The sequence below is a fragment of the Drosophila takahashii genome, chromosome 2L, assembly GCF_030179915.1.
Source record: "Drosophila takahashii strain IR98-3 E-12201 chromosome 2L, DtakHiC1v2, whole genome shotgun sequence".
NCBI classification, from domain to species: domain Eukaryota; kingdom Metazoa; phylum Arthropoda; class Insecta; order Diptera; family Drosophilidae; genus Drosophila; species Drosophila takahashii.
In genome coordinates, this window is record NC_091678.1 from 31340168 (window position 1) to 31366503 (window position 26336).

The following is a 26336-nucleotide window of genomic DNA, read 5'->3' on the forward strand; positions in this document are numbered from 1 at the left end:
AAATCTGTATCTCCGGTTATATGAATCCAATTGACTTCATGTCTTTTGCATTAATTCCTCTAAAACCTCTCCTTTCAAAATAAAATTTCTTAAAAAATTTTTTTTTTTAATTTCTTAAAAATAAAAACAAATTAAGATTTAAAAAAATTTTTTAACTATTGCCCCCACAAAAAAAAAAAATTTTTTTTATTTTAATACTTGCGCGATATTGTTAGTTACAATCGGTTTTTGTAAAAAGTTGGAGCCACTTTTAGTTTTTAAAATATCGAATTTGTTTTAGCAAGGCCTCAGCTTTTTTCTATGAAAAAACGTCGCAGCAAGTAGATCTACTCTCTCACTCTTATCGGATCCTAATGGAATTTATGTTTTCTTATTGTTTACTAGTCCTTTAACAATTGTTAATGATTAAAAGTTAAGTTTTAAGTTTTTTGACAATTTCTGAATGACAAAAAGTAAAAAGTCATTTTTTAATCAATTAAAAACTTACAACTATTTATTTAACCGTCTATTTAATAATCAATAATTTTAAATTTATTTTATTTATTATTTTTTTATATTATGTAATTTATTAAACATTTTTAAATATTTATTTTTAAATTTAAAAAAAAATTAATTAAATTTTATAATTTTTTATTTTTATTAAATAAATTTTTTTAAAAACTTAAAAAAAAATATTTAAAAATGTTTAATAAATTACATAATATAAAAAAATAATAAATAAAATAAATTTAAAATTATTGTTTATTAAATAGACGGTTAAATAAATAGTTGTAAGTTTTTAATTGATTAAAAAATGACTTTTTACTTTTTGTCATTCAGAAATTGTCAAAAAACTTAAAACTTAACTTTTAATCATTAACAATTGTTAAAGGACGAATAAACAATGAGAAAACATAAATTCCATTAGGATCCGATAAGAGTGAGAGAGTAGATCTACTTGCTGCGACGTTTTTTCATAGAAAAAAGCCGAGGCCTTGCTAAAACAAATTCGATATTTTAAAAACTAAAAGTGGCTCCAACTTTTTACAAAAACCGATTGTAACTAACAATATGGCGCAAGTATTAAAATAAAAAAAAAAAATTTTTTTTGTGGGGGCAATAGTTAAAAAATTTTTTTAAATCTTAATTTGTTTTTATTATTAAGAAATTAAAAACTTTTTATTTTAAGAAATATTATTTTGAAAGGAGAGGTTTTAGAGGAATTAATGCAAAAGACATGAAGTCAATTGGATTCATATAACCGGAGATACAGATTTACAATGAGAGGGTACTTTTTCAAATTTGACAATTTTTGGCACACTTAAAAAAATTCTAACTAGGAAAATAATTTTTTTTCGGTCAAATCCTGATACACGTGTTTACTTATTTTCGGAATAGTACGTGTAAAAAAAGTTTCAGGCAAATCAAAAATGTGAGCCAATAAAAGGTGTTCGGTTTGTAAAAGAACCGCCCATATCCATTATTGTTTCCACCACGGTTGTTTCCTCTATAGTTACCACGACCTCTGTAGTTATTGTTGGTCTGGTTATTATAGTTTCGGTTATAACCGTTATTTTGGGTATAACCATTGTTTTGGTAAAATCCATTATTTTGATAATTACCTCTGTTGTTACCCCTACCGCGATAATTATTTCTGAAGTTATTACCACGATAGTTGTTTCCTTTTTGTGTGTATAGGATCGAGTTGGCGTTGCCTGTCATCTCAGTACTACACTGTATGTACTTCGTGACGGCTTCGTTCATTGTTGAAAAGTTGCCAGCTTCTAGGATAGTCTTAAGTCGGCCATGCTCACAATTTTTGATCATTGTGGTTATAGCTTCCTTTGTGCTGAACTTGTCGGCATGTTCAGCCGGTAGTCCTTCGTCAATGTATGAAGCTTCAAGGAGCTTTCGTAGGTTATCTATTTCATTTGTAAATTTTTCAACAGTTTTGCCTTTTTTGGCTTGTTTTAGCCATTTTTGCTTTGACAACGTCAGATGTTTCTCCGACAATAGTGTCTTGCAGTTTTTGCATTATTGGGTTTATCGTTAGTTCATTTTGAACCTTATATAGTGTAGATCCTACAATTTTTGATTTGACGACTTCCAAACAGCCAAATCTTCAAACGTTCCCTTTGTCAGGTCAACCAGCTTCAAAGCTGTTACAAATCTATGCAAGTGTAGTTTTTGTCCGTTAAATTCCGGAATGGCACTTGATATTTCTTTAATATATGGACGGTTCTTTTACAAACCGAACACCTTTTATTGGCTCACATTTTTGATTTGCATAAAACTTTTTTTACAGGTACTATTCGGAAAATAAGTAAACACGTGTATAAGGATTTGACCGAAAAAAAATTATTTTTTTTAGTTCGAATTTTTTTAAGTGTGCCAAAAATTGTCAAATTTGAAAAAGTACCCTCTCATTGAAAATCAATATCTCCGGTTATATGAATCCAATTGACTTCATGTCTTTTGCATTAATTCCTCTAAAACCTCTCCTTTCAAAATAAAATTTCTTAAAATAAAAAGTTTTTAATTTCTTAAAAATAAAAACAAATTAAGATTTAAAAAAATTTTTTAACCATTGCCCCCACAAAAAAAAAAATTTTTTTTTATTTTAATACTTGCGCCACATTGTTAGTTACAATTGGTTTTTGTAAAAATTTGGAGCCACTTTTAGTTTTTAAAATATCGAATTTGTTTTAGCAAGGCCTCGGCTTTTTTCTATGAAAAAACTTCGCAGCATGTAGATTAACTCTCTCACTCTTATCGGATCCTTATGAAATTCATTTTTTCTCATTGTTTACTAGTCCTTTAACAATTGTTAATGATTAAAAGTTAAGTTTTAAGTCTTTTGACCATTTCTGAATTACAAAAAGTAAAAAGTCATTTTTTAATCAATTAAAAACTTACAATTATTTATTTAACCGTCTATTTAAAAAAGCAATAATTGAATAATTGAATTTATTATTTTTTTGTATTATGTAATTTATTAAACATTTTAAAATATTTTTTTTAATTTCTTAAAAAAATTTATAAAATTTTAAATTGTTTTATTTTTTATAAAATATATTTTTTTTAAAACTTAAAAAAAAAATATTTAAAAATGTTTAATAAATTACATAATACAGAAAAATAATAAATACAAAAATTTTAAAATTATTGTTTTTTAAATAGACGGTTAAATAAATAATTGTAAGTTTTTAATTGATTAAAAAATGACTTTTTACTTTTTGTCTTAAAACTTAACTCTAAATCATTAACAATTGTTAAAGGACTAGTAAACAATGAGAAAACATGAATTCCATAAGGATCCGATAAGAGTGAGAGAGTTAATCTACATGCTGCGACGTTTTTTCATAGAAAAAAGCCGAGGCCTTGCTAAAACAAATTCGACATTTTAAAAACTAAAAGTGGCTCCAATTTTTTACAAAAACCGATTGTAACTAACAATATGGCGCAAGTATTAAAAAAAAAAAAAATTTTTTTTGTGGGGGCAATGGTTAAAAAATTTTTTTAAATCTTAATTTGTTTTTATTTTTAAGAAATTAAAAACTTTTTTTTTTAAGAAATTTTATTTTGAAAGGAGAGGTTTTAGAGGAATGAATGCAAAAGACATGAAGTCAATTGGATTCATATAACCGTAGATACAGATTTTCAATGAGAGGGCACTTTTTCCAATTTGACAATTTTTGGCACACTTAAAAAAATTCTAACTAAAAACAAATTTTTTTTCGGACAAATCCTGATACACGTGCTTACTTATTTTCCGAATAGTACGGGTAAAAAAAGTTTCAGGCAAATCAAAAATGTGAAATTTTTTTTTTGGCCAAAAAAAAGAACGGCCCATATGCCCGTTGGGCTGCTGAATCTGCCATTATGTTTTCTTTTGTTTCTACGATATTTGTATCTGAATCAATATTTTCCTCTTCTTCTGTTTCTGACTCTACTGCTTTAATAAATGCAGGGATTGAGAGATCGTGTAGATCTTTTTCATCTATTTCGATATCTTTGCTTATATCTGAATCTTCTTCTTCTGCTAGGGCTTTTTGTTGGTCTAATGTTAAAGGCGTATTTAAAATTGTCGGGATATATATTTTTAAATCATACTTATCCTTGACAGCTATTAGGTTTGCCCGCAACCTTATCAATTTTTTAGATAATTTTGATAAGTTTGTTTTGTAAATTATTTCCCTATTTTCATGCACTAGGGTTCTTGCCTGATTGTAAGAGTCTACAAGAATTTTTGCATGTTTATCTACTGTTTCTTTTTGTGTTTGCCTTTTTTGGCTTACACATTTGTAGGACTTTTCAAATGTTTCTTTTAATTCTCGGATATGGAGTATTAACTGCTCCCATTCCATATTAAATTTTTAGTCATTTCTGTTTTTATACCCGTTACTCGTTAATCGCTTATTTACGATTTTAAAAATTTTAATATTTTGGAAAAGTAAAAATGCAGTTTTATTGTGTTTATCAATACCTATCGAAATGTAGAAGAAATTTTTCAAATCGGACCATTCGTTAAAAAGTTATGCGTGATCAACGTTTTCTATCTCTATCTCCATCTCCCTCGCACTCCCTTTACCTGAGTAACGGGTATCTGATAGTCGGGGCACCCGACTATAACGTTCTCTCTTGTTTAATTTTTACTTGTGCATAATTTTTAGCACGTTAATATACCCTAAGACTGGGTGTATGTCGATTTCGGAGAATACTTTATAGTTTCTCACGGTAGACAGTTCTACGGCCTTTTGCGTTCTGCTGCAATGAATAATTGGAGAGAATTCAAGATCGTACCTATTCATGTATTCATACTCAAAATCTGCAATTAATAGAGGCTCTGCTCTGTTCCTAATTAAGGCTAATACCCTATTCTCAAAATTTGGCTCGTTAGCCAATATAACTCTAAGGCACTCTGTTGTATTCATTTTAATAATTTTTCTTTTTTTTTTGTTTTAATGATTTTTATTTCATGTTTAATATTTCTTTTTAAACGGTTATTTTAATTCTCGTACATATACAATACAATTATTGTTTCGAATTTAATTTTTTGTTTTAATTTAATTTCTTTTTTTTGATGTATTTTATTATTAATATTGTTTGGCGCTTGTTAAATTAGATTTTATCCAGATCATTAGCCTGGCTTCTGTTAATGGCTCTCTTTGATACACATTTGTTGTGGAACTTATAGGCCTTATATAAAATATATGCGCTCATAAAGAAAACAATTATTGATAGTAAAATATTCGTTAATTTGAAATCAATATTTTGTGATTCAATTTTATTTATTACATTAGCAGTGGAATCCACAGACTTAACTTCTACTACTCCCATAGTGGGTATTTTTTCTGTCTCGTCTGTAAGATCTGTTTTGGATATTGAATTGCTTTTAAATGAGACTTTCATATATATTAAATTTTTGAACATGTATATTCACAATTGGGGTTTTCGAAAGGACCTTTACGATCAGGAGGGCACTTAGGCTTCCTCGCTTCATTCATGTCCTGCTTATTTTTATAAGCTTGTAATTCCCTATATGTGTTTTCTAATTCTTTTTTAATTTGTATGTTCTCTTCCCATGGTACTGGGGTTGAGTTTGAATCATACAGTTGCCTATTTAATTCTTTAATCTTGAGGTTTAGGTAATTTTTCTGTCTTCCTCTTTTTTTTTTTATTTGTTTTTCTTGATTTAGGCATTTATGTATATATATTTTTTTTTGTATTATGGATGTATATATATGTGTTACAGGTATCCCTACCTAGGTAAAAAAAAATGAAGACCCGCAGCTAGAAACTGCCTGGTCTGTACAATATTATTAATATTATTGGTTGCATCGCAGATGCTTAAATTTATATAAAAAAAAGTAATGTTGGGCGCTCTTGGAAGCGCTGTCGGTTCACTTTTCCGTGGTCCGGCTTGGCGCGCCGAACGGGACCGGTGCTGGCTGCACAGTCTATTTCATCTATCGTTATCCCTTTGCTCAATAGGAGCAAGTGTCGCCCACGAAGGTGAAGAAGGCGGATTGCCTTCCGCACTTGTATATTTCCAGCGTTGGTGTAGAAGGATTTGCCATTCCTTCCACACTTGTTAACTTTTCGTTGTCCGGGGCCTCTGGGCTCAGGCGGTACCGGTGCAGGTCCTCGCACAGGCCAAATTTTTTTTTGTGTTGATTAATAATTTTTTATTGTTTCATTAAGATTTTTTTTTGTGTTCCCTTTCGGCCCTTTGGACTCAGGCGGCGCCGGTGCAGGTCCTCGCACAGGCTTATTTTTCAGAGAATATATTTTTATTCGTCAGTTTTTTTTTTTTAATTATTCATTGACATTTATTGATTGAATTTGATAATGTTTTTCTGCAGCATTTTGTTTGAATTTACATTGAATATGTGTTAAGGGGTTCATTCTTATTTTCCCTATCGCTTTCGTATCGATTTGTTTTGATTTGATATTAGCTGTTGCACAGACACACAATAATGTACTTAGGGTTAGTGTTTAATTTTCACTGTGTGATCTTTGCTGGTTGTCGTGTCCGTGATCTTTGAATTTAATGGTTTTTTGTTTTGTTATACCATTGTTTTTTGTTTTATTTTATATATTTTTTTTTTTTTGATTTTTTTTTGCTTGTTTTGTTTGGATTCGTAGAATGTATCTTCATGTTTAATGTTTGGTTTTTTTTTCACTTGTTTTATTTTATTTTATTTATTTTTATTTTATTTTTTATAGTTGGATATATTCACTCACGATCACATTGTCATTTTATTTTATTTTATTCTATTTTATTTTATTTATTTTTATTTTATTTTTTATAGTTGGTTATATTCACTCACGATCACATTGTCACGGTCGCCATGTTTAATATAATATAATATAATATTTCTTCAATTTTTGTTGAATTTGGGAGCGACTCAGTGGTACGCTCCCCAAGCTTTATTATTAATATCTGAATTCTTAATTCTATTACATGTTTGCATAAAGCTAAGATCGGCCGGCTATGTCGGCAGAGACGCCGGCAGAGCTGCGGTCGACCCTTATGTATAATTGTGCTTATATATGAGAGAGAGAGAGATACTATGTTCACTTGACCGTCGGAGCGGTCGCACATATCAAATATGCTGACACTGCAGTTCCCACGCATTCGAGGGCGGTCATATAACCGGGCACTCGGGAACTGCTAGGATTATAAATGTATTTGTGTTTTGTTTTTGTGGCCAAATGCAAAATGCCAAATAAGGTGTCTGTACTTAAATCGATGCGTAACACTGAGTACAGTGTGCATTCGATATGTGAACATACTACACGATGGTCGTACGAAGATTCCTTTTGCGAAGTCATTCCATGCGTTTCCGCATCGATATCTTCGAGCCTGTTACGTACGCCCTCTTCTTCATTTTATTTTATGGGGAAAGATGCACGTAGAAAACAACAGCGAATCTCAAAGCAAAGGGAGAGGGGCAATCGACCCGTTGACTCGCCGAAACAAGCAAAGGAATGTGCAATTTGACGATCTTTTCGGTCAGAACAACGACCGCGATCGACCTACTGGTAACCATACACCGGCAGCTGGCAAAGTGCATCGGGCGTGGACGCAACAGATAGGGGAAATCATAGGTGGGAACACCTAAATAACCCAAATATCACGGGAGGCTAGAAAAAGCTCTACACTGGTATAAAACACCGTAGCCAGGTAGAAAAGACAGACAGAGTTCACTCTGATCTCACGGCACTATAGTGTGGGCACTATATTCCCGAAGCCCCCAATGACTATAGCCAGGACCAGAAATCCTGAAGACAGTCCTGTTTGCCGTCGAGCAAATATATCCTTGAAGGAAGTCCATTGAAGCCAGCAAACATATCCTTGAAGGAAGTCCATTGAAGTCAGCAAACATATCCTGGAAAGAAGTCCTACCCTCGTCCTAAGGAAGAAATATTTTTATTATCAAGGACTCCATCATGGGAGGAACTAATTCCAAAGTGGACCACAGTACGGCCAATGTGATCAACACTGTCAAAATAATCGATCACAAGGACGACATTCAGGACGTGAACCATAATCTGAAGATCGTCATCGCTATGTTTGTTTTCCTCATCATCCTGAAAGTGATCAAGATGTACAAGCGATCCGTGCAAGGACGCCGGGACCAAAAGCACGCCCTGGAACAGGCGATATGCCGCCAGGTCTAAAAAGACAATAAAGTGCAAGAAACCTACCCAAAAACCATAACAAAGTGACAGAAAAATAAAGGCAATTAAATGCCTTAATTACAGACAAACGTGAATCAAAACAAAAAGATAAACAAATTGTGAACTCAGGCATTTATGAATGCAAGTGCAACAGCAATAATATCAAGCGAAGTGAGCAAGACATCGGAGACGCCGCTGCCCGCCACTCATCAAGCCAGACGTGTGCCGCCGTGGGATACACCGACATACGTGCATAAACATACATACCTACATACATATATATATATATACAATAAGTGATTGTGTTTAAGAACGAGATTTTTTTTATGTGTGTTCTAACGATAGTGTCTTGCACGTATATATATATGTTTATAATTTCTTCAAAAGAACCTAGGATCCGGAGCGTCGAGATCTCATCGCCCAGGACTAAAAGGGGTAAGTTTGTCGGAAAACGATTCCTTTATCAACCATACATATATATATATCCGTGCCTCCTTTTTGATAGTTGGTTATCTAAAGTAAATTCCACAATTTACGCCTCCTCAAGGCGAAGAAAACTTAGGTGCTAATAGTTACACTTTTTCGTATATACTTTTTCGTTTTACTTTTTATAATATAAATAAAATTTGATTTGTCAGCGGCGAGTATCAGCCTTGTGTTTGTATGAACAAAAACAAGAGCCCTCAGAGCGACGTTTGTAGTCGTGAATAGTCAGCAATTTGCTGACGTGTGCACCCTGTACGGGTGGTAAATTCGATACTCTCCGCTAACAATCTTTGTTGGTCAATTAGAATTAAATTCATATGTATTCCTAATAATAATATTACTCATAAATGGCACTAGCCAATATTTCATTCAATAAAATTATAATGTGAAAACGTACTTAAAATCATGAAGTGCTAAGTTTTCCAAAATGGGGGTGCTGACGCGATAAGTGGAGTAGGTGAAGAATAATGAAATAACTTTCGACGGACAACCTTGACAATAGGGGATCGTATTGCGCGGCCCGCGACGATCCATTTGGCACACGAATGTGTGAAGGGGAGGGATTGTGGCCGAAACATTGCCCGATCGTGTTACGATCAAGCGACAGCTAAGCTTGTGGGGAAATGTAGACTGATGACCGACGGACTTTATGGACGCTTACTATTTTTCAGGCATCTTAATATTTATTCTCGTTATGTTGGAGAGGAGAAAGTCTTACCAAGAACCCACCCCATCCGGCGAGCTTATCCCGGCAAAAATTGGTGTCTGAACATCGGATGATTTTCCCTCGGCCCAAGTCCTTTCAGGACTAGGGCACTAATATGCCCACGTAACAGGCTTTCGGGAAAGTTTCATCGCGATAGCTTTAAAACTGAGAGACTAGTTCGCATAGAAACGGACAGACGGACATGGCTAGATGGACTCGGCTATTGGTGCTGATCAAGAATATATATACGTTATGTGGTCGGAAACGTCTCCTTCACTGCGTTGCAAACATCTGACTGAAATTATAATACCCTCTACAAGGGTATAATGAAATGGAAAATGGAATCTATTCCATCTCAAATTTTGAAATTTGTTTGAAAAATTCGATTCCATGTTACATTCCTGAACTGTAAAGAGGCCTTAAACATGAATTTTAAGATATTCCGTTAATCTCGACTGCTGCATCAAAAACAATACGGACTTTCTCATGTTTGTGTACTGTTTGAACAGCAAAATGTGGTAAATACCAAACATGTTGATTACGATTAACAAATTCTTTATTCGTAAGTTCTTTGGCATAACCCATGCTTTTGTATTTTAACATTTCCTCTTTGTACTTTTCTGCGAACTCCGGATTCCTGTGCATTTTCTTTTCTTTTCCTACCAATCTTTTTTCTGCCATGTTAAAGTTCTCTACTAACTTAACATTTTCTTTCCATAATAATCCTATCTGGAATCTATCTTGTATTTTACAAGTCGTCTTTTCCATTATATTTTTGGACCTGATATTATCTATAGACTCCAGGGGTGGTATTTTAGATATGCCAAAATCTTCTGCTGCTTAATATTCTTTTATAAGATTCATTCAATTTCATTGTCGGTCGCGTGTAGACGTGTTTTCTTAACGCTCCGGAAAAACAAGAGAAAAACAATCATTCACCCAGTTGAAAACGTTCGAAAATTTAGAACAGTGTGGTCTTGCGTTTCGCGACTAAACTAAAGTTTTAATTCTTTACGCAGTAACAATAAGCAAATGATTAAGAACGTGGATCAGCACACTCAACGCAAAAAACAACAAGACGAAGACAAATAATACTCTAGAACCGAAAGTGCAAGAAAATGCAAGTTTACTGACCGCCGAAAACCAGAGAGCTAGTTCTTGCTCTCCCGCCCTGCTTCTCAACCCTCAAACGCCATGGAGTGAGCAATGCAAAACTCCAACCGAGCTTCAGCCACCTAGTGCAACAACAACATTGCTACTACGTCAACTACAACGGCCTCTGTCGCCAACATTGCAATAACGACTCCACTCTCTTCTTCTGCAGCGGGTAAAGCAACAACACAATTAAGTGCAAAAATCGGGTCAAACGGCAAAAACAAAGCTATGGTTGAAGAAATGACAAATTCGCAAGCGGGTTCGGCCATGCAGACAGGCATGTAGCGATACATAAATATTTCCAAGCGCAAGCTAACGCCCTCAAAAAATTCTGACGGCAATAAGCCCAAAGTAAACCGTACCAACAAAGGCCCTGGAAATCTCGGGCCACTAAATGAAAATAGATTTTCCATTCTTGCGGAGCACGAAACAGAGTCTGAACAATTAGCCCCAAGGAAACTGAAGCCGCCACCTATCTTTATTCGGGAGAAGACCTTGAATGCCCTAGTCAACAAAATAGTTGAGCTAGTCGGAAAAGATAGCTTTCATGTTATTCCGCTTATGAAAGGGAATATAAGTGAAACTAAACTGCAAACCAGAACTGAAGACGATTTCCGAACAGTGTCAAAGTACTTAAACGATGTTAAAAAGAATTACTACACGTACCAGCTAAAAAGCTGCAAAGGCTTTCAAGTTGTGCTTAAGGGAATCGAACCCGATGTGGCCCCCTCCGAAATTACAGAGGCTTTAAAAGAAAACGGTTTCTGTGCAAAAAATGTTATAAACATTATGAACAATAACAAGAAGCCGCAGCAGAGCCAGACAGCAGAACTTTGAAAAAAAACACAGTGCACCCGTTCTACAAGTTGCAGTACCTGCTGCATCGTAAGATCACAGTAGAAGAGCCGCACAAACGGAACGGGCCAGTGCAATGCACGAACTGCCAGGAATACGGACACACCAGGGGTTACTGCGCCCTCAGGTCAGTATGTGTAGCTTATGGAAACATCCACGACTCCGTGCCCTGCCCTGCCAACAAGGAAGACTCCCTCACTAAAAAGTGTGTAAACTGCCAAGGAAACCACACAGCAAACTACAGAGGCTGTCCAGTCTACAAGGAGATGAAAAGTCGGATGCAACAAACGACAACGGCACGCCCCCAGAACACACAGAACAATTACATGAGATCACAAACGACACCGGAAGTTTTCTTCGCAAAAGCAGCCAGGTCTTCATTTGGCCCTTCAATTACCACCAACGACATTTCTTACGCCAGTGCTCTAAAATCAGGCACAGCTCACATAGAACCGAAAATGGATAACATCCCGCAGGCCATGGGACATCCCCAAAGTGACATGGAAACTATGATGATCACTTTGCAACATAATATGATGGAATTTATGTCCTTCATGAAAACCACCATGCAAACCCTTGTGCAAACCCAAAACATCTTGTTAAAAATACTTGCAGCTCAGCAGTCCAAATAAACTATGCCTAGTCTTCGAATAACTTTGTGGAACGCCAACGGTGTTTCACGGCATAAACCTGAAATAAGTCAATTTCGACGTTATGTTGCTGGCAGAAACGCATCTTACCAGCAAATATAATTTTCAAATACGGGGATACACGTTCTACAGCACAGATCATCCAGATGGTAAAGCACATGGCGGAACCGGCATCTTAATAAGAGACCGCATCAAACACCACTTTCATTAAGGGTTTGCAAAAAGTTACTTGCAAGCTACATCGATGAAATTACAGTTGGGCAACTGCAACCTTGCCATTGCCGCTGTTTACTGCCACTGTAACCTTGTCTGTACTCGTCGCAGCAGCCAAAGTCTCTACACCGCAAGGGAGGGATGGGCGCACACACCAACACAAAACTAACTTGGAAATCGAACAGCTTGTTTTAGAGAAAAGACGTTTGAGGCGTGCTTGGCAAACCAGCAGATCGCCATCCTCGAAACAAAGTCTTAAGAAAGCTGGTCGCAGACTTACCAGGGCCCTAAGGCACGAAGAAGTAGAGGCACAACGCCAGTACATTGAGAAACTTTCACCCACCAGCACCAAGCATCCCTAGTGGAGGGCCCACCCAAATCTAAGTGCGCCGTCCGAAACAGTAATCCCCATAAGAGACTCTTCAGGCAGCTGGGCCAGAAGCGACAAAGACAGAGCTTGTACATTTGCTTTACACCTTCGAAATGTCTTTCAGCCAAACCCTGCAACAAATTCATTCGCACTACCGTCGCCGCCAATTCGAATCGAAACTGAGTCGGACCCAATTCAGTTTCAACCAAACGAAGTTGCAAAAGTCATCAGCGAGCAATTGAAACCAAAAAAGGCCCCAGGCGGTGATCTAATAACTGCGAAAATGCTAATTGAACTCCCAAACTGTGCAGTTGAGGTCATTTGTAAACTCTTTAACGGGATTACACGACTTGACTACTTCCCAAAAAAATGGAAAAAATCGGTAATCATAATGATCCCAAAGCCAGGAAAAGATCACACAATACCAGCTTCATACAGACCGATAAGTTTTCTCTCTTGTCTGTCAAAACTGCTCAAAAATGCCTTTTGACGCGCATAATCCCATATCTGAAAGAGCACAACGTTATTCCGGCACATCAATTTGGCTTTCGAGAAAGCCATGGAGCAATAGAGCAAGACAACAGATTAACAACGGAAATACCGTCTGCATTCGAATATCGAGAATACTGCAGTGCGGTATTCCTTGATGTTGCACAGGCTTTCGATCGAGTCTGGCTTGATGGCCTTATGCACAAAATCAGAACTATTCTGCCGGAAAACACTCACATGATACTTGAATCGTACCTTTACAACAGAGAATTCGCGGTGAGATGCAACACTACAACATCCGACGATTACACTATAGAGGCTACAGTTCCCCAAGGTAGCGCCCTTGGTCCAACTCTATTTCTCCTTTACACCGCAGATATTCCCACGAACGTCCGGCTAACTACTTCCACATTCGCAGACGATACCGCGATCATAAGTCGGTCCAAATGCCCAATTCAGACAACAGCACTACTAGCTGATCACCTCGTGGTAGTGGAGAGGTGGTTATCAGACTGGCGTATAAAAATAAATGCGCAAAACGGTAAACACATAACGTTTACTCTTAACAGACAAACGTGTCCCCCGCTAACTCTGAATAACACGCCTCTTCCACAAGCTGACGATGTAACGTACCTTGGCGTTCACCTAGACAGGAGACTTACATGGAGGAAACATATCGAAGCTAAGAAAATTCATCTAAAACTAAAATCCATTGGCTCTTAAATGCTCGCTCCCCCCTCTGCCTGGACTTCAAGGTCCTGCTCTACAATTCAACGCTTAAGCAAGTCTGGACATACGGCTCCCAGTTGTGGTGAAACGCGACCAGCAGCAACATCGACATTATCCAGCGAGCACAATCAAAAATCTTGAGAACTATCACTGGGGCACCTTGGTATGTTCGGAACGAGAACATCCACAGAGATCTTGGCATTCTGCCCGTAAAAGACGAAATATCAAAACAAAAAGCGTCCTGCCACACCAAGCTATCTTCTCATCCAAACCAACTCGCCAGGGGCCTAGCCAGGGTCTCATACCGGACCCGATTGCAACGAAATGACCTTCCAGCTCAGCAATAGTTATTAGAGCCCCTTAATCTCGCGTCAGTTATCTTGGCTGTTAGATGGCTCTTTAATTTAAGATTTTATATACTTATTGTTAGACTCAATTCAGAGAAGATCCAAAAAATAAAATGCATACGTAAAAAAAAAAATTATGTAGATCATTTTCTTATTCGACTTCTATGGGCCGGTTTCTCGAGTCCCTGTCAAAGTCCCTGATAGCTATCTGTTCGAAAAACTTAAATACCAGATAAACTGTTCGTAGAAGCAAATCCGCTTTCTCGACTACTTTAATTTATCTGAACGAGAAACCATTACTGTTAACGCACAGAATTGTGCTGTGAAGCGCAAAAAATGGCGTGCTTCGATTATTTCATCAGCTGTTTGGGTATAATTCAAAGGAAAAGTCAGCTGTGATTTCGTTTCTTCTTCATAGTTGGCTTTGGGAAATCAGCTGTCATTCTATCGAGACGAAAACGCTTAACAGGGACTTCGAGTCCCTGTCAAAGTTAGCTCTCATTGGTGCTCGAGAAAGCCAAAATGCCTTAGAAGGGACTTTATCTGTTCGAGAAATGTTAGCCGGCACTCGAGAAACCGGCCCTATGTAAAATAATTTGGAGCGGCCTAACGACATCTGATTGTTTGGACCATAAGCCAGTCAGCCTAACTTTGTCCTTATGTCTACTGGTCAAACGGATCCAATTCGACGAGGGTTTTAGATAGTCCTAGATGAAGAATATTTAGACCGATAAGTAGTACTGGTTCGCCGTTCATGTAGTCTGCAATCGGTAAACGTTGTAAATGTTTATACTCATTTTTTTAAAAATGATTGATTGGGTAGGTCTAAACTTTTGTCAGTCTACACTCCCTTTATATCGTATTGAACTTTATCCATGCCACTAATCTCAAGACGTAATTTCTTGGACATTTCGGTACTTTTCTTATTGTACACTCAAAAAATGTTTTTTCCTAAAGCCTAGTACTCACTTCAATCAAAAAGGCAACGAAATGAAAATTTCTATACAAAAATGACAGGCGGAAAATTTCGTGATCAAAATTTTGTATGGAGATTTTCATTTCGTAGGCTTTTCGATTGAAGTGAGTACTGGGCCTAAATTTTAAAAAATCGCCATAAAATGCAATTTTTTAACATTTTAAACAACTTAGGAATAGGGAAGTGTAGGCTGAGTGCTGATCACAATGTTTATGTCGAGGAACTATGTCGAACTTTTTCTCAACTCGATCTACCTTAAGCATCTTCCAACCAGAACCTGAATAATACTACTTACTGTGATAATAACGACGCTTTGTGTGCGTCGATCAAGGTGATGTTTTAGACGGTATTCTCAAAATTAAGTCAAGTGCTGAGGGTTTGGACAATGTTAACCCAAAATTTCTCAAAATTATGTTACCTTTACTCCTCCTACATATTACTAAGATTTTTAACACTGCGATTACTACCTCCTCTTTTCCTTCAACATGGAAAAAAGCCAAGATAATTCCAGTAGGGGAGTGTAGGGTAATGTGACGAGTAGGGTTATGTGACGAACTTGACGAATCTCACATATGACGGCACGACAAAAATTCCAAATAAATGTAGTCGTCTCCCCACCTGGAAAATTCCTCTGGAAAATAGCCTATTTTCAAGAGGTTTCTCCATACAACCCACCGCGAAAATTCCTCTGGAAAATAACAAATTTTCAAGAGGTTTCTCCATAGAAGCGGAAGGGACAAAACCTCATTCACCCCTTACATTTCTTCCATCTCTGGTTTCAAAATACACGGGGGTGACACAAAAAGTAAGGGGGAAACGAGGTTTCTATCTGGATCTCTGGCAGAAGAATGCAGGACAAAATCCACTGGTTTTTCGACTTCCCGCATTATAGATTTTCCACACGTACCCAGTTATGGTTTTCCTCCACTTGCAATATCTGCTTTTCTACACCCTCCCAGTTTTGGTTTTTCCAGACCCTCGCAGTTTTTGTTTTGCACTGCTTTGCAGTATCTGATATTCCACAATAAAAATCATGTTTTTTGTAATATTTGTTTGTGTATTTATTAATAATATTTACAATCGAAGCATTGGAACTAAAAATTTGTAATGCCTGAAGCATTCCCGGGTTTTGCTTGGCCGAATGCAGTTCTTAGATATCCATTTCTTGTCTGTCTTCTGAAAATATCAAAAATAATTTAGATATGAATGTAAGACCAGGAATAATAATAAGAGTAATTACCATTATTAGGTCTCCGCACAAAATTAAAGGATCTCTCCAGAAATTATGCCTGGTTTGCCATGGCCGATCATTTACCATCTGTTCAGTTGTTTTATGTCGGGTATCTATATCAAAAACTATGAGAAGAAAAAATAAAATATGACAAACGCAGGCGCAACACTTCTGGTCCCAAGAAGTCTCAGTCGGCCTGGCTGAAATAAATGTAATATTTTGATTAAGTTAAACAACTAAGTTAGTACTGAAGTACTATTTATACAACCATTTAATGAACACCTCACACCATTTACCACTGGTAAAGATTAAAAACATTTCAAGTGTCACTGAAATGCAGAATTTGTGTTGAAGATAGCATCCGGAGGCGTATATTTATTAATGGCGAAAATATCTGTGATACTAACCTTTGTAAAGCTGAAATAAAGATTATAAAAAGACAAAATTCATTTTATCACTCACCTTTTTATTGGTTTTTAGATTTAAATTAACTATTTTCACTTTTTCCAACAAATTTAAAAATGATGTGACCCTGCATTATATTCTTGATAATACCATACAAAATGCAGATAAATTTGGTGTAAATTTCGTTGTAAAGTAGGGTCACACTTTGGCGCCGAATAAATATTTCGTTAAAACAATACTTTTCAGGGACCGTAATCATTAAAGGTTACGTATATTATAGGTATATTAGGCATTTTTCGTGTTATCAATACCACCAAAACGAATTTTTATATTTTAACAACACTTAAAAATGGCTTAGGCCACGATCTGACGATCAAATTATTTTATTTCACAGAAAATGTTTAAAAATGTAAATAACAATAATAGTTTTCTTTGTAATTTAATGTAATTCCTTGATAAATGTGATCAAATATTTTAATCGTCTTACCGTGGCTTTTCTCTATAATTTTGTTGAATCCCACATTTATTCTTATTATTATTTGAAAAATGTTGAGTAAAATAAATTAATATTATCATTATAGACATTATGATAATAGTTATATAGTTTAATTTTTTTGATTAACATTTATTAATATTTTTTCTACGAATTTTAAAATTACTAAAAATTAAAACTAAATGTGAGAACCAGTCTTTTGGTTTTGGTGTAAATCATAGGATTTTTGAATATTATAAGTTGGTGATTTTTTTGTTAAAAATATTATAATTGTAGTGCCACAGAAATCACACAGCGCATAAGTGGCCTGATATTGATGCTACTCAGAAACCCACCCCATTTAACGCTCAGAAATTATCTATCCCCACACCGCCGCCTGCAAAAAGGAACAGGATTTCAAGAACACAAAAACCAACTTCTCACTTTCCCGCTGGGATCCTCTTATCGTGTCGACAATGTATTTACAGTAATATTAGTACGAAGTCCCAAAATTTTCTCATGAGGTAATTTTTTTTAAAAAGGTGGTGCGCAAACTAGCAAACTTATTGATTTTATTTGTGTTTCAGTAGTACCAGAGCAAAGATGGGTGGAAAATAAATCGTATTGAACTTTATCCATGCCACTAATCTCAAAAAATGTTTTTTCCTAAATTTTAGAAAATCGCCATAAAATGAAATTTTTTTTTTAATTTTAGAAAATTTTCTGAATTTTAGAAACTGTTTTATTGAATCTAGGAAAAAAGACCATAGAATCAGAATTTTATGATAAATTTTTCTTAAATTTAGAAAAATAATTTTTTTTTGCTCTAAAAAAATTTCTTCTTAAATTAATGGCGATCTCGCCAATAAATTAAAAAAAAAATGTACTTCAGGCCTAGAAAATCGCCATTAAAAACACGGTACATTTTAATAAATTTAAAGAATTTTTCTGAATAAAAAAAATTTGTTCTTGAAAACAGAAAAGATGTAGAAAATCACCATAGATTTGAGAAAATTTTTTTTTTCCTATTTTTATTTATGGTAAACAAAGGGCATACTATTTTAATAGATTTGGCTATTAATAATATTGCAGGCCGAAAATACCATCCTTACCTAATATTAATTATAACCGTTACTCGTAGAGTAAAAGGGTATATTGTATGCGTGCAAAAGTATGTAGCAGCTAGAAGGAAGCGTTTCCGACCCCATAAAGTATATATATTCTTGATCAGGGTCACTTTCCGAGTCGATCTAGCCATGTCTGTCTGTCCGTCTGTCTGTCTGTATGAACGCTGAGATCTCGGAAACTACAAAAGCTAGAAGGTTGAGATTTCCCACACATATTCGTGGGCTTCCTACGCAGCGCAAGTTTATTTCAGCCAGGCGCCACGCCCCCTATTATGCCCTCGCACGCCCTTTAGCTGAGTGACGGGTATTAGATAGTCGAGACACCAACCTGACTATAGCGTTTTCTCTTGTTTTTATTTTCGATTGCAGGAATAATTTTAATTTTAGGTATTGTTGATAACACAGGCCGACAAAATGTGACATGGGTCGGTGTCCAGGCCTGCCACCATTTTATTTCGATAAATAAGGCTTTTCCAAGCATAAGTTGCCACTACGCCTATAGTCCATCAGCTCTGGTATTTGCGGTATCTTTAATTTAAGAAAATCACAAATTTTCTTCGTCTTTGGGGATTTATCTTCAAGAGTGGTCAACCAATTTTGGTAATCTTTTCGGAATTAAATAGTTACATGTCTCTTTTATACGGTCGTTTTGGAAAATTCAATCTAACTCAACCACAAGAGGAGGTGGGCGCATTCAAAATTTTAAAGTCACAGCAAAGTTTAAAAATCTTCATTTGTGAACAGCGTTTAAAAATTAAATAAAAATATTTTCTTCTATAATGCATTTTTGATCCAAAGACACCTTATGTCCCTAATTTTTAGGACACTCATCAGGCTTTTGTGTATTGTTTTGGAATTTTTAAAATTGTTTTTCTTACTTCCTTCACAGTGACGATTCACAAACAGTGCCCAAACCTGTCACAATTTTAAATATCATAATTTTAAACGATCTAAGTAGTTTTGGTTTGCGTATAAGCACATGAGCGTAGCCTACTAATCTTTGGGGGCTGAAATGCTTGAAGTGTAATCCCCCTCCAGCTTTTAGCTTACGCCCATGTATAAATATTCTTAAAGCAAGGGTCACTTGTGCTCAAAAACAGTTATGAGTTACGTAAAATAGTGACAGGTTTGGGCACTGTTTGTGAATCGTCACTGTGAAGGAAGTAAGAAAAACAATTTTAAAAATTCCAAAACAATACACAAAAGCCTGATGAGTGTCCTAAAAATTAGGGACATAAGGTGTCTTTGGATCAAAAATGCATTGTAGAAGAAAATATTTTTATTTAATTTTTAAACGCTGTTCACAAATGAAGATTTTTAAACTTTGCTGTGACTTTAAAATTTTGAATGCGCCCACCTCCTCTTGTGGTTGAGTTAGATTGAATTTTCCAAAACGACCGTATAAAAGAGACATGCAACTATTTAATTCCGAAAAGATTACCAAAATTGGTTGACCACTCTTGAAGATATATCCCAAAAGACGAAGAAAATTTGTGATTTTCTTAAATTAAAGATACCGCAAATACCAGAGCTGATGGACTATAGGCGTAGTGGCAACTTTTGCTTAGAAAAGCCTCATTTATCGAAATAAAATGGTGGCAGGCCTGGACACCGACCCATGTCACATTTTGTCGGCCTGTGTAATTTGGCAGTAAGTATGTAAATTGTAATAATAATATATTAAATACAGAGAAGTTTTTAGCAAACTCGAGGTCACGCCGGCTTAGACTTCAAGAAGTCCAAGACGTCGGCATTATGCCAAACACACAAAAAGGAGCGAAGAGGCTTCACTGTACATGCATGTTTCATGTAGTAGCCAACTACAATCATCAGCAGTGAAATCGCTGTCTTGGTCAACGATCGAAGTGGGTTACCATGCAATGCCAACGTTTTGGACTTCTTGAAGTCTAAGCCGGCATGACCTCGAGTTTGGTCGTATCAAAAAGCTAAACTGTTGACAAAAAACGGTCAACATGCCGTAAAAGGCTGCTATATATAAGCCTAAAAATATGCAGTAATGCATATTCTTCACAATCTGCCACGGAACTCTGATAATGATCAAAGACAGAACAAAGTACAACACACACTAAGGGCTTGATCAGCTTTTCGAAGTTTACCGATCGGGCGACGCTATAATTCCCAACCAGTTATAGCGCGGCTTGCATGGTAATCCACTTCGATCGTTGACCAAAACAGCGATTTCACTGCTGATAATTGTAGTTGGCAACTACATGAAACATGCATGTACAGTGAAGCCTCTTCGCTCCTTTTTGTGTGTTTTTTTTTGTGTGTCTAAGCCGGCATGTCCTCGAGTTTGCTATAAACTTCTCTATAACGAAAAAAGGTCGTATCAAAAAGCTAAACTTTGGATATTAAATAGCTAATATAAATAGTAATAATTATATTTTTATCTTTTTTTTGTTTTGTTTTCTCTTTCTTGTTTAGGAAATATTTTTAATGGTATTTTTATCTTTTTTTGTTTTGTTTTCTTTTTTTTTTGTATTTATATTTGTAGGAGTTATACCGTCAGGTTCGTCGGCCATTATGAAATACGGTTTTTCTAAGTGTACTCAGCGCAGCGAGTCGCAATTAACACGCACGTTCGTCCGCTCAGAAGGGTTAACTCGAACTGCCTTGCTCTCTATTCCTCACTTCTCATTACTCATTATTGCGAACCGCTCAGCAGGTATTTCGCTCTCCTTCCCCACCGCGCTCTCACACAAAAGCTCTTTCACTCTTTGCAAATCTATTTTGATCCTCATTCATCCTTACCTACTTCGCATAATTCATACCCTGAGAGATCCACAATCAATAATCCGATCTGATATTTTAATGTAATCTCCGACACGACCCTCCTGACTATAACACGACCTCGTGTTAGTCAATACAACGTTGATACGACATTCATTACCCAAAATCTTTCAGGTCAACACTAGACCTCTTTATTTATGCTATTTAACTCAACATTTCCAAAACAAATTTGCTTACATTTCTATAATTTTCAGACGCTAGTTTGGCGGGATAATCATTCACAGTTTTCGCTTACTAGAGTACGAGCTCTCTTCCGCTCAAACACCTCACCGCTAAACATTTCATCAGACGTTAACTTGGCAGGATAATCCTTTAACATAACATTATAGAGTACAAGCTCTCTTCCGCCCAAGCTCAATCGTCTGGATACCAATTCACTGATCATCAAAGGTTAGTTTAGCAGGCTATTCACATACAAATCAGAGTACAATGCTCCCTTCTGCATAAACTCAACCTTTTGGATACTACTTCGCTCATACCACAGTATCGGACTCTTGTCGCACATTTGCGACGCTACCCACTACTGTGCCACTTAACATACGACATACGATTACAATGAACTTAGTCCCTGTGTATGGCTCACCCTGCACCTTTCTTAGGTTACAGATCTCTTGCTTCTACGTACGCCTCTTTCAGCGTCGTCAAGCTCTTCCATCATCTCACAAGTCTCTCGCTCATCAGGAAGACTGCGTACACTATCATGTGGGTACTTATACATTCGCTTAGTAGTTAATGACTTTAAAATATAACGATCACCATCAAGCAGCTCAACAATAACAAATGGTCCTTTGAATTTAGGGTCTAATTTAGTTTGGTGTCGTTCTTCGCTTTTTAGTAACACATGATCGCCTATCTTATACTTAACGACTTGGGTATGCTTTTTCTCTACTCTTGCCTTATCATACATCGCATTCTTAACAATGTTCTCTTCAGCCTTTTCTCTAGCTTTGTCCAGATTGATTCGCATTTCTTCATTGATGGTCAACATTCCCATGGGCCTCGCTTCTTTTCCTATCAACAATTCTAACGGACTATGTTGAGTCACACGATTTGTGGTGCAGTTTATAGCCAATTGTATTTCTCCCAATGCCTCCTGCCACGAACGCTCGCTAGACTTTACCGCCGTTAACATCCCTTTTAGCACACTCATGACCCCTTCAACCTGTCCATTCGCTCTGCTAGCACCTGTTGCTATCACATGTAAGTCAATGCTATTCGTGGAGCAGAATTTGCGAAATTCAGTACTCGTGAAGCATCTTCCCTGATCCGCTATAATCCTGCTGGGGACGCCAAATATCGATATGGCAGACTTCACTGACTGTATGCAATTTACAGAGTCTAAATTCCAAGTATGGTACAGATACACAAACTTTGTGAAGGCATCAATTTGTACAATAATGTACTCCTTCTCGTCCTTCTTGCCACTCAATTTGCCACTTATATCGATATGAATGGTATGCCATGGTATTTCGACTTTGGGTATGGGGTGTAACTCTGCCTGTCTTTTGCCTGACGCTGATTTCGACAATTTACATGTCACGCAATTTTCTACGAACTTCCTGACATACTTCGTCATGCCCTCAAACCAATACTGCTCGTATACCTTATCTAGCTTTATTGCCAGCCTAGGTGCATTATGGACTCGTGAATGTGCTTGATAACAGAGCATCTAAAAGCCCTTGGAACAATGGGCAAGCATCGTGTCTTGCCATTCCTTTGAACGATTCGATGCAGCAAACTCTTCCTGATCTCTTACGTGTTCGCCAGCTCTTTCTGCATTTCGTCACTATTTAAATCGGTTATGATTTTCGATATATTTTCATCGCGCTGCTCTTCGGATACTACACTCATAGAAATTTTTACCTAAATACTAGAAAAGTCGCCCTAAAACCGAGGTCGCCCTAAAACTAAGGAAAATTTTCTTATTATACGGGTGGCTAGCCCTAAATATACGAAAAATCGCCATGGAAAATATTTTTTAGGGTTAGTTTTTTCAAAAAGGCAAATTTTCCCTGTTTTTTAGGGCGAATTTTTATGAGTCCCCTCCAAAAGTAATTCCTTTTTTTTAGGGCGAAATCGCCCTAAAACGTTGAACAAAATAGCAAAAAAAATGTTCTGAAATTGCCCTAAAACCAAGGAAGAGTCAAACGAAATTTTAAGACGCAATTAATGGATACATATGTAATACATGTGTGTATGTGTGTGTGGTTGACAGGTCAAAACAAGTGAATGTGTGTGTGTATTAGGGCGGACCTTTTTCTATGAATTTTGATGCTGAGCGCATTTGACTTTAGAGAAGTCCACCCTTTTTCTTCTTCTTTGCTACTTTTCGTCCGTTGCAGTGGCAAGGGTGGGGGTAGAAAGAGTTGCATTGTCTAGACTTTGTCATAATTTTTCGGGCGCTTGGAAGTGAATGACGTGTTTTTGAGTAACTATTTGTTTGTGAGAAAGTAAAAAAATGGAAACGGTATTAAAAGACTTGGGAGGCGATTCTTTCTCTGTTTTCTGTTGAGTACATACATATATAATTGTGCAATTTGGATATTAATAGCTAATTGAATTTACATATCTGTAACAGAGGAAAATGCAGCTGAAATTTAAAAGATTTGACTGGAAGCAGAGTTTTGGAAGTGTGGCAGAACAAAGTAAGAACATTAATAAGAGTATACATATATGTATGTGTATATGTAAATAATGCTTGAGGCAAAAAGATGATGCAACAGAATACACACATGTGTACAGATGTATATATTTACCAGAAATCTGTGTTTATGCACCGGACAAACCGCATTCACAAGTGCATATGCCTAAATAACCCCAAAATTTCTATTGCGTCATTTCGTCAGTAACCGAAATTTGCTTTTGTTGCTTCTTTTTTTCCAGAAGTAGCAGCAAACGCAATCGCAGGCTAAATGAAAATTCTGACTGTTAGTAGTGCATTTTTATATTAATTTCTAACAATTTTTTTTCTTGTTTTAGATTGAGAACGCAAACCACTTTTCGCACTTTTTAAAAGCGAAAGTAAGGGAATAAAACTGCTCAAATCTTTGGAAAGCCACGCTGAAGGTATGTGCTTTTTCTATTTTTCTTTTCTCATTCAATAAATAGACTGTTTTTATTTAATAGAGATACAATCAACTTTAATTTGGCTTGCGATCCATTCAGTGTTGGTGCGACAGCAATGACAAAGAAGGACGGCGGGAGCAAGAACGCGAAGCACACCGTTGCGGACCCGCGAAGCCGTTTCTTGGTTTGGAAGGCTACTGTTGGGGAACTGCAAACACATCTAAAGGCATTGACGGAAAATTGCAAATCCGGAAAGCCGAAACTGCAACCATTCAGCTGCAACGTGGGAACAAGCCCTTTTTGACCTTGGTGAATTTCCAGTTTACCTATCAGAGGTTTTTTTATAGAATGCGAACCTTATTGAAAAGTATTGATGTGTGCTTCAAAATATTTTTTGTTTTAAACCACGACATTTATCCAAAAAATGTTTTATGAAATTCATTTAGAGTCTGATAAGAAAGGTAGAGCTTTATCCGAACTCTTGGAGGATTATAAAACCATAAAACTGTAACTATTTTAAAGAAACAATCTGTTCATTCCAAAAAAAATATTATTTCTATGCCTTCAATTAGAAGTAAAATTTGATAATCAGTACTTATTGTAATAAACCTTAAAAGACCTAAAATTCCCTCCGGCGGAAGCACACAACCTAAAGACCAAAAAATACATTAAGCCAAAACATTATTTTTAAGATCGATGTAATTCTTTTAGCAATAAGAATAAGTAGAAAAGTATGTAAATGTATATAATTAGAAATTGTGTAAATAACAACAAACAAAAATATAAAAAAAAAAACAAAAAAAATATAATGAAATCGGGTTTTTTATTTATAAAAAAAACCGGGAAATTTTGGGTCGCACTTTGCTTTTTTTAGGGCAATTCGCCTATAAATCCAGAAAAACGCCCTAAATTTATGAAAATCTGCCGTTAGTTTCAGGATATTTTTTCATATTTCTAGGGCAATTTGCCCTAAAATCCAGAAAAACACCCTAGATTTATGAAAATCTGCCTTTAGTTTAAAGGTATTTTTTCCGATTTCCAAGTCAATTCGCCTATAAGTCCAGAAAAATCGCCCTGGATTTAAAGGAAACTGCCTTTAGTTTAAGGGTCTCATTTCCTATTTTTAGGGCAATTAGCTTTGAAAATAGAAAAATCGCCCTAGATCTACGAAAAATCGCCCTAAATGTGTGACAAATTAACCCGTATTTTTAGGGCAATTTGCCCTAATTTTGTTGCCTAGTCGCCATTGACCCCCGTTTTAGGGCGATTTTCCTTGTTTTTAGGGCGATTTTACCGAAAAATTTCTATGAGTGTAGCCAGTTGGGAGTTATAGCTGCCAAGTCAACTCGTACTTCCTCAACTTTGCTTGTCTGCGCTACTAGAGTGATAGAATAAATAAAAAAAATAAAAATCAACATGAGCCATTTGGCTCCCCTTGCAATATTCTACCTGGAATTCGAAAGGCTGCATGAATGACCACCACCGATGAACTCGCAGAGTTAATACCGCTTTTCTCGACTCGCCTTGATGGAATTACAATCCGTGTATACGGTAAACTTTCTTCCACTCAAATCATGGCGGAAGTGTTTGATAGCATTGAACACAGCTGATGTTTCGAGCTCATACGAGTGGTATTTGGATTCCGCATTTGCTGTAGTATTCAACTACCCTACGTTTGCCTTCTACCTTATGTAACAGTATGGCGCTAACTCATTGGCGCTTGCATCTATTGGACTATGGCTCGTTGAAAAACTGATGAGGCGTTCTTCAACCCGAACGGAATTGCTAAAAATTCATATTGACCCTCCGTGGTCACAAAAGCAGTTCTTTCAACGGAATCGGGGTGTATAGGCTCTTGGTAAAAACCACTGGCCATGTCTAAGCTGGAAAAATATTTTCCGCCTCGCAAGCGATCAATCTGGGCTGAAATTAATGGAAGGGGGTATCTGACACTGTGTTTGCGTTTAACTCCCGATAATCGATACAGAGCCTGTCACTACCGTCTTTCTTTTTCACCAGTAACATTGGGCTAGCGAACGGAGAATTACTAGGTCTTATTACATTTGTTTCTAGCATCTGCTG

At 36.2% G+C, this 26336-nt stretch overlaps 1 long non-coding RNA gene across 1 annotated transcript; it reads left to right on the forward strand.

Moving 5' to 3' along the window:
* The first annotated feature begins 23814 nt into the window (after positions 1 to 23814).
* LOC138913620 (uncharacterized) lies at positions 23815 to 24907 on the forward strand. Its single transcript, XR_011419428.1, has 3 exons — positions 23815 to 23833; positions 24168 to 24254; positions 24315 to 24907. It is a non-coding gene; the product is annotated as an uncharacterized lncRNA (long non-coding RNA).
* Positions 24908 to 26336: the final 1429 nt, after the last annotated feature.